Source organism: Lampetra planeri, chromosome 41, assembly GCF_965212315.1.
Source record: "Lampetra planeri chromosome 41, kcLamPlan1.2.h2, whole genome shotgun sequence".
Taxonomy (NCBI): Eukaryota; Metazoa; Chordata; class Hyperoartia; order Petromyzontiformes; family Petromyzontidae; genus Lampetra; species Lampetra planeri.
In genome coordinates, this window is record NC_136147.1 from 10,905,412 (window position 1) to 10,915,841 (window position 10,430).

A 10,430-nucleotide genomic window follows, 5' to 3' on the forward strand; every position below is an offset into this window, starting at 1 on the left:
TACCATTTATTAACAGGGTGAGGTTTGTTGATCTATTGTCGAGAGACCCCATCAGAGAACGGGCTGCCAGTCTAGAGACCCCATCAGAGACTGGTCGGTTGAATATGCCTTAAGCATTTTGCCTGTTTTACATAAGTAACTTCATGAAATTGTCTTTTGTCTATTATTCACAGCAATTTTTTTTATATTTATCATGCAGGTTCTAGTGAAGCCTCATTCTGACCATAAGAATCCAGGGTTATATAGGAGGTTGAATTTGATCTATATAAGACCTAAATCTGTTGACCTATGTGAAATAAACAAGAGACTACACACAAATGACAATGAATGATTCGCTTCCTGCTGGACTTGGCACGCTGTTGAGGAGCCTTTCAAAACCATCACCTTACCCTACATTGCTGGGGTCACAAAAAGATCTCCAAAATCCTGATTAAACACAAGATCCAGGTCCAATTTAACACAGTACATAAAATCCGTGATCTGGTCCCGTCTGTAAAAGATGTGGTTTCAGACATACAGTACCCTGGCGTCTACAAACTAAGTTGCTCTGTGGTAGCAGTTACATTGGAGAAACCAAACGACATGTCTCTGACCGCATCCGTGAACATAAAGCAGACCTGAAACACGGTAGGACAAACACCTCAGCCGTGGCAGATCACTGTTACAATTCAGTGGGCTCACATGATATTGACTTCTCCAAGACAGAGGTTCTCTGCAAGCCATCTGGCTACCATGAGAGATTCGTTCATGAGGCGATCCACATAAACAAACACAGAGACAATTTCAACCGAGAAGATGGATTCCGGCTTAGCAATCATTGGAAGGACGTAATAAACCATTTCGGATCTTAACTGATTGTGTTCACGTTTTCGGTGACTTTCAGACCGCAGTCCACTCACTGGCATGACTATATATCTTGTATTCTCCGCAGGGAATGGATTCTTTGCTCCGCTGCAAGTCTCCTACTACCACTCTTCCATTGACATATTTCGTTGCTTCCTCTTAGTATCTTTCACTCGACGGTCAATGGTATAGTGTATAGCAGATTGTATAATAATAAATAGTATAAAATTGTAATGTGTAATACAATGCATAAGGCAATATATAGTATTGTAATTGTATAGTGAATATACAGCAGTGTGATATACAGTAGGGTGGATAGAATAATACATAGTGTAATATTACACTATGTATTATTCTAAGGTATAGAGTGGTGTATAGTAATACAGTATATAATTTAATGTTGGGTTTGTCTATGGCAGCATATAGTACGGGATAGACCCTTGTGATGTAAGGGAAAAAAGTTTAGCTGGAAGCATATTATATTTTTTGCGACATAGAATTGTCATTTATTACTTACTGTTAGTAGCTCAGCTTATTGGAGTGTATATTTAGTATACTGATGATACTATGTAGTTTATACTTTAGTTTTTTACGTGGTTTAGTTACTGCAGCTACATACTGTTAACATTCCTTCCCTTTATTAATCCTACCCCTAAACCCTCCCTTTGATGCTGCTAATCCTGCATAATGCACGGGCATAATATGACTTTGAAACCCCCCGCCCACCTATTACGAATTTCACAAGTAGTACTAATCACATACCTGCATTTCCCATAAATATGCTAAATTCCTCTTGATATGCAAATTCTTTTGTCAAGGCGCCCTTCCCCCTTTCCAACCCAGCTTAAATATACGCTTCAAGCGTGGTGGTGTTTCATTCAGACGCTGTCTCCCCGACAGACCTGGTCTTCACCTGAGGACGGCTGCTTGCGTTGTGGCCGAAACGTTGTGAGAATTATTTTATTATGTTTTATTTTTATTATTGTATTACTTCCCTTTTTCGTGACTTTACCGAAAGAACCAAGAAGATGACACTGGCATTATTTATGTAAATCATTGTTTTTTCAGACATTAAAAAAAATAATTTTTACTATTTAAGGGAGCCGATTTAACTAAAATGTTAAAATTTAATTCGACCAGGTAAGGCCAACTGAGCTACATAGCTCTTATTTAGAAGTGACCTGGCCACAAATTATAGCCCAATGAAGTAGCTTATTGAGTGTAAATTTATACCAAACACTTTAAATGCATGTTTTTAAATGTGGAGGGAAAAACCGGAGGACCTGCAGTAAAATCCATGCGACCACGGCGAGAGAGACATGCAAACTCCAATATACAGCCACCAGGGTCTGGATCGAACCCACAGCCTCTTGTATACTAGGCGAGGTATTTAACATCTTGTCACCATCTCGATTATCGTAACCATCATCATACTCTTTAGATCTTTCGGTAAAGTCACGTAGGTATAAAATATAATAAATCACGATGTTTCGGGCGCAACACAAGCGTCCGTCATCAGGTGGGAAAGCATGGTCTGCTGCTGAGGCAGACTGTTGTAAAAGGTTTGCAATGGGTGTAGCCCAAGGGTCATAAAGAAGTGGTCGGGGCTAGTGATGTTAATGTGAAAAATTAGCATGTAACTGTAAGATAGGAGAGCGGCCTCCTCGACGAGGGCACGAAATAGATTTTTCCAAGACGGAGGTACTCTGCAAACCTACCGGCTACCTTCAGAGATTTGTTTATGAAGCCATCCAGATATATAAACACAGACACACTTCAACCGAGAGGATGGGTACAAACTGAGCAATCATTGGAAGGACGTTATTAACCAGGTAAAGTATTAACTGACTGTGATGTTTCCATCCTACCTGCCTATGTCAGATGTTATTTCCAGCCCCCTCATACCGCCCCCCCCCCCGCTCCCCCCACCATCGTGACCCCCCGCGCGACCACCCTTTCCCCCCATTGCTCCCCCATAATCCCCCATGCCCCCCTACCCCCCCCCCCCTCGTGACCCCCCTTGCCCCTCCCCATCACAACCCCCCATGTCCCTTTCTCATGACTCCCTCCCCACACCCCCCCAGCCCCCTCTCGTGACTCCCACCATGCCCCCCCTCGCGACCCCCCCATTCCCCCTCCTGCCCCCCTCGTGACCCCCCATGACCCCCGCGCGCCCCCTCGCAACCCCCCATGCCCCTCCTCACGACCCCCCTCATGCCCCCCCTGCCCCTTCCCTTCCTGACCCCCCATGCCCCCCCACCCTTCCCCTCGCGGTCTCCCTCATGCCCCTCCTGCCACTCCTGCGCCTTCCCTCGTGACCCCCCATGCCGCCCCGCCACCCCCTCGCAACCCCCCTTGCCCCCCCCATGCTCTCCCTCAACCCGCAATGCCCCCCTACCCTCCCCCACGCGACCCCCCCCTGCCCCCTGCCCCTTCCCCCTCACAACTCCAACCATGCCTCCCCATGCCCCTCCCTCACGACTCCCTCCCCATGCCCCCCCAGCCCCCCCCCCCTCGTGACTCCCACCATGCCCCCCCTCGCGACCCCCCATGACCCCCGCGCACCCCCCCATGCCCCCCTGCCCCTCCCCTTCGTGACCCCCCTTTGCCCCCCGCCCTCCCCCTCGCGGCCCCTTCATGCCCCCTGTGCCCCCCCTTGCACCCCCTCAACCCCCCCATGCCCCCCTCCCCACCCCCTCGCGACCCCCTTGCCCCCCCCAGCCCCCCCTGGTGACTAACACCATGCCCAGCCTCGTGACCCACCCCATGCCCGCTCCTGCCCCCCTCGTGACCCCCCCATGCCCCCCACTCGCGACTCCCCCCATGCCCCCGCCCTCCCCACCATCGTGACCCCACCCCCCTTTCCCCCCTTCCTGGCAACCCCCGCCCATGCCCCTCCCCCTCGCGACCCGCCCCCTCACCCCCCATGTCCCACCCCCCTCCCCCCGCTGCTACTTCCGCTTAGGCCTTGGCCGAGTGGAGGCGGCGCGCGCTGTGGATTGTGGGTGGCGTGCGGCTGATTTGAATTCCCGCTCGTTGACTCAGCCTGAAGGTGAGAACCTCGCGCGGTGTGTCCACATCAGCAGTGATGGCGGCGGTGGGGGGAACAGAGGAGGCGCCTGGCCCACAGCCGTCATGTTCTGCTGAGTTCACGGCGCTGCTTCAAGCAGAGCTCGGCCCTGCTGCTGCTGCTGAGAGGCACTCCCAGACGGCCGTGTGGCTGATGGGAATTATAGTTGTGGTTACATTATAGTTGTGGTTAAATTATAGTTGTGGTTATAGTCGTTGGTCGTGGTTATTGTTGTGATTATAATTGTGTAGTTATTGTGGTGGCTGTGCAGGTGGTGGCACACAAATTCACCCATAGCACCAGGGTCTAGCCCTCCTCTTGTACCGAGCCAGGCAGAGCAGTCAACCCATGGCACCTGAGTCTGGCCCGTGACCTCCTCCTGCACTTAGCCTGGCACAGCCGTCAAACCATGGTACCTTAGTTATTGTGGTGACGTCACCACCACGTAGTGGTGAATGGCGACTGTTGATGTGTGTGGGCTTGTGTGTGAGTATGATGGTGAATGCGTGAGTATGATGGTATCATGGTGAGTGTATCATGGTTAGTGAGTAATATTGAGTGTGAGTTTGACTAATTCTCCCCCCTCTCGCTGTCTCTGCTTTCTCCCCTAACTTCCTCGCCTGGTATACAGGAGTTTGAGTTCGATCCCGACCTTGATGCCTGCTGTATATTTGGAGTTTGCGTGTCTGTGTCTCCCCGTGGTCGCGTGGATTTTACTCCGGGTCCTCCGGGTCCTCCGGGTCTTCCCTCCACATTTAGAAACATTCGTTTAAAGTTTTGACTTGACTGCAGGAATTCATATTCTTGGTTCTTTCGGTAAAGTCACGTAAATAGAAAAAAATATATTTGTTTTAAATATATATTTTAATAAAAATACAAAATAAGATATATTGAAAATAATAAAAGCAATTTATTATATTTATTTTATTAATATATATTTATTTTTTGGTTTTCTATTTACTTGACTTTACCGAAAGAACCAAGAATATGAATATTCGTTTAAAGTATTTGGCTGCTGTAATTTACACGTGATGATGAACCACTTCGTTGAGCTATCATTGGTGCCAAGTCGCTTCTGAATAAGTAATATATAAAAGTACTTTTTTTAAAAACTCGCTTTAATGAAATGTACCGTACGAGTAATGGCAGAACTCCACGACTCTAGGAAGTTGCCCCGAGGCTTGCCATAACGTAAGGGACCATGGTGATTTACAGCCAACGTCAGTTGAGCGTGGACAATTAGACCCAAGTCGAATCATAACATATAAAAATGAATGTTTAAAAATACCTTTTTTGATAGAATCTAGTTTTGTCATCAGTATGACACAGAGGTGTGGACTCGAGTCATGTGACTTGGACTCGAGTCAGACTCGAGTCATGAATTTGATGACTTGCGACTCGACTTGGACTTGCATAACAATGACTTTGTCCCACCTATGAGATGTGGACTCGAGTCATGTGACTTGGACTCGAGTCAGACTCGAGTCATGAATTTGATGACTTGCGACTCGACTTGGACTTGCATAACAATGACTTTGTCCCACCTATGAGATGTGGACTCGAGTCATGTGACTTGGACTCGAGTCAGACTCGAGTCATGAATTTGATGACTTGCGACTCGACTTGGACTTGCATAACAATGACTTTGTCCCACCTCTGGTATGACATAAGTATACCAAGTTTGCAGTCGATACCACATTGGGAAGTGGGTTAAAATTGAGTTACAAGATTTGAGGATACGACAACAACAGTCAGTTAAATAAAAGCATGTAATAAAATGAGATGTTTAGCTCAGTGGACCTTACTTGGTAAAATGAAAATCGTTGAGATTTTCGTCTAGTTTTGTCTTTCCTTCCCGAGCACAACAACAAGCAGGAGCAGGGGGAGGAGCATTCTCCACTAAGTGGTGGTGAAGACACCACGGTACTTGTGCCAGGATATGTGCACCACATATATCCATCACATAGAGACCCATAGAGGCATCACACATAGACCTATACACTCACCACGCACAGACCCTCAGACTTGCACAGAGAACCATAGACTCAACACAGAGACCCATAGACTCATCAGACAGAGATCCACAGACTCAAACAGAGCCCTATAGACTCACCAAACAGAGACATAGACTCACCACAGAGAGACACATAGACTCACCAGACAGATACCCATAGACTCAATCGTACCCATACTCATATAGAGACCCACAGACTCGCCACACAGAGACCCATATAATCACCACACAGAGACCCATAGACTTACACAAAGGCGCATAGACTCATCACACAGAACCACAGACTCAAACACACCCACGGACTCGCAGAGTAAGACTCGCAGAGGTCTATGGACTCACCACACAAACACATAGACTCACCACAGAGACCCATAGACTCACCACATAGATTCTAGATTTGAAGCTTTCGTGACTGCAAGGATTCATATTCTTAGGTTTTTTCGGTAAAGTCACGTAGGTTAAAAATTAAAATTAGTAAAAGTAAAATAATAATAAAATCACGACGTTTCGGAGGCAACACAAGCTTCCGTCTTCAGGTGGAACCGTCACTGCACAATAGCTGTATCAAGTGAGAGAAATTCTAAGAACACAGTATTTGTATATATACTGGTTGAGGGTGGGAGGAGCCAAGGTAGGCCCTGAATATTATTTTTGTGAGGTTCGGTGCGGCTGAAGCACGCTGTTAGGAATGGGCCTTTGTTGTGTAAACTAGGTGCGGATGATGTAAAGGTGCGTGTTAAAGGGACTGAGCCTTTTTGTTATGTAGAGATGATGCGGCTGAAATCGCTGTCAGGAAATGAGTCTTTGTTGTGTAGAATGGTTGACTGAGCCTATTATTATGTAGAGGTGATGCGGCTTAACTCGCTGTCAGGAAATGAGTCTTTGTTGTGTAGAATGGTTGACAGTCTATTATTATGTAGGGGTGGTGCGGCTGAAATCGCTGCCAGGAATGCTCCAAATATGTGAAGTTAAATCTTTTTTGCATGATTAATAACATCTTTCCAATGATTACTAAGTTTGTACCCATCATCACGGATGAAATTATGCCTGTGTTTGTATATTTGGATGGCCTCGTGTACAAACCTTTGATGGTAGCCAGGAGGCTTGCAGAGCACCTTAGTCTCGGAAAAGACAATTTCATGAGAGCCCACAGCGTTGTAGCAATGACTCTATGGTCTTCCCAAGATCCATAAAGAAGGCACCCCGCTACGACCCATCGTGTCGACCATCAACTCTCCTACGTACAAACTGGCCCGGTTTCTATCAGATACTCTGCTTCCCTTCACAGGCAAGACCTCTTCGGCAGTACTCAATTCAACCCAATTAGTCTCTATGGTTAAGGACATGGTACTATCTCCTGATGATATCTTTGTCAGTTTTGATGTAGTATCTCTGTTTACCAAGGTCCCAGTACCTGACACCCTAACAATAATTGAGGACTTGGTCCAACATGGATTGAATTCGGATGTACCTGCGCTGGTTAGGCATTGCCTCACCAACACTTATTTTACTTGGAATGGCACCTTCTACACACAGAATGAGGGTACCCCTATGGGCTCCCCCTTGTCACCAGTGATAGCCAACATGTTCATGGAAAAGTTTGAATCAGACGCCATCCAGACATCCACCCTGCGTCTTTCCCTGTGGAAGAGGTATGTGGATGACACTTTTGTCATTTGGCCACATGGCCTCCCAGCATTGAACCACTTCTTGGATCACATCACTTCCAGACACCCATCCATCAGATTCACCATGGAAGTGGAGAAAGATGGTAAACTACCATTCTTAGATATTCTGTTTGAGAGGAGACCTGACGGATCCTTGGGACATTCTGTCTACAGGAAAGCCACCCACACAGATTCCTACTTGAAACCCGATTCCCACCACCACCCATCTCAAAAGAATTCTCTCATCAAAACGCTATACCACAGAGCTCATGGCATTTCTGACCAACACCACCTGGCCAGTGAATTAAGACATGTACATCGGGCCCTCAGGATGAACGGATACTCTGACCGCACCATCCGCCAAGCTGTTTCTCCCACCATACAGAAACAGCCACAAGAAACTCCGATCAAAACTATCACGTTACCATACATAGAAGGCGTGACCAAAAAGATCTCTAAAATTCTAAACAAACATAAGATTCAAGTCCGATTCAGTACAGTACATAAAATCTGTGACCTAATTCCATCTGTGAGAGATGTCATTCCTGACCTACAATACCCTGGAGTCTACAAACTGAGTTGCAGTTGTGGTGATTGCTACATTGGAGAAACGAAACGTCATATCTCTGATCGTGTCCGCGAGCACAAGTCAGATCTGAAACACGGCAAAACTGATTCTTCCGCCGTTGCCGATCATTGCTACAACGCTGTGGGCTCTCATGAAATTGTCTTTTCCGAGACTAAGGTGCTCTGCAAGCCTCCTGGCTACCATCAAAGGTTTGTACACGAGGCCATCCAAATATGCAAATACAGACATAATTTCAACCGTGATAATGGGTACAAACTTAGTAATCATTGGAAAGATGTTATTAATCATGCAAAAAAGATGTAACTACACATATTTGGAGCATTCCTGGCAGCGATTTCAGCCGCACCACACCCCTACATAATAATAGGCTCTGTCAACCATTCTACACAACAAAGACTCATTTCTTGGCAGCGAGTTAAGCCGCACCACCTCTACATAATAATAGGCTCAGTCAACCATTCTACACAACAAAGACTCATTTCCTGACAGCGAGTTAAGCCACACCAACTCTACATAATAATAGGCTCAGTCAACCATTCTACACAACAAAGACTCATTTCCTGACAGCGATGTAAGCCGCACCACCTCTCCAGAATAATAGGCTCAGTCAATCATTCTACACACCAAAGACTCATTTCCTGGCAGCGATTTCAGCTGCATCATCTTTACATAACAAAAAGGCTCAGTCCCTTTTACACGCACCTTTACATCATCCGCACCTAGTTTACACAACAAAGGCTCATTCCTAACAGCGTGCTTCAGAGGCACCGAACCTCACAAAAATAATATTCAGGGCCTACCTTGGCTCCTCCCACCCTCAACCAGTATATATACAAATACTGTGTTCTTGGAATTTCTCTCACTTGATACAGCTATCGTGCTGTGACGGTTTCACCTGAAGACGGAAGCTTGTGTTGCCTCCGAAACGTCGTGATTTTTATTTTATTTTTATTTTACTTTTATTAATTTTAATTTTTTACCTACGTGACTTCACCACATAGACCCATAGACTCATCAGATAGACGCATAGACTCACCCCACAGAGACCCACAGACTCGCAGAGAGATCCATGTACTCGCACAGATACCTATAGACTCACAGAGAGACCCATAGACTCACCAAACAGAGACCCATAGAATCACCACCTAGACACCCATAGAGTCATACAAAAACGCATAGACTCATCACACAGAGAACCACCGACTCAAACAGACTCGCACAGAGCCCTATAGACTAACAAAACAGAGACGCATAGACTTGTAGTGGGTTCCACGGAGACTGGGGACGTCTTTTAGAAGCAACCACAAATCAGAACTCCCTTAACTCCCACTATCTAGGGAGGTACAGCCTCCGGTTTAGTGTGCACTCGCACTGGGTAATCTGGCTCTCAGCCCTCCGGCTATCTGTGCCCTAAGGAAGGCTAACTGACCCAACCCAGCCAAGGTACGGGTCCCGACCACTGGTCCAAGCTCGGCCCGGCCCTTACAAGGACGTCGGGCTTGGGGTCCCAGGGTCCTAGCTAGGGAGGCTACTCTGACCCGACCCAGCCAAGGTACGGGTCCGGGCCACTGGTCCGGGCCACTGGTCCGCGCTCGGCCCCGGCCCTTACAAGGATGTCGGGTCCCGGGTTCCAGGGTCCTAGCCTAGCTAGTCTTCATCTTCGTAGCACTGCCTCGAACCGACCAGAGAACCGCAGGGACTCTCCGCCCCCAGTATCGCCCCCTTTCTGGAATCTTCCAGTGGATCCTGGAACGCCCCCCCCCCCAGCCCCTCACCTGGGGTAGGGGAGGGGGAATCCAGGCTCTCTCTCTATCCCCTTGTACAGGCTGCCCCCCCCTACAGACCTCTGGCCGTAACTGCAGGTAAGTGGACAGGCGGTGTGTGCATACGCGTTTCCACGCTACAGACTCGCCTCATAGAGACCCACGGACTCTCACAGAGACCCATAGACTCACCACACAGATCCATCGACTGGCAGAGAGACCCAAGGACTCGCATGTGAATGTGTGGTGATTTACTTGAAGATGGAGGGGGGTTACCAGCCCCTCGCACCCATCTAGAACTCCCTGTGGCCACTGGTGGCTGTGAGGTGACGTGAGGTTCACAGATGGTCATAGGCCGCTGTCGGTAGCCTAAAAGAGGCCTAGAAATAGGGTTTCGTTCCACCAAGTGGGGCACTACCTACTTTTTATATTTAACATCAGAAATTTATAGAGATTCCTTAGGAAAAGTTCTCCGCACACAACC

The 10,430-nt window shown here is 47.5% G+C and overlaps 1 protein-coding gene across 1 annotated transcript in view; it reads right to left on the minus strand.

Moving 5' to 3' along the window:
* LOC144732212 (annexin-B12-like) overlaps positions 1–7,088 on the minus strand; it is a 246,943-nt gene extending 239,855 nt beyond the window's left edge. The window contains exon 1 of the mRNA XM_078613608.1: positions 7,011–7,088. The gene's annotated coding sequence lies outside the window, so the exon portion shown is untranslated. The remainder of the gene's footprint in view (positions 1–7,010) is intronic.
* Positions 7,089–10,430: the final 3,342 nt, after the last annotated feature.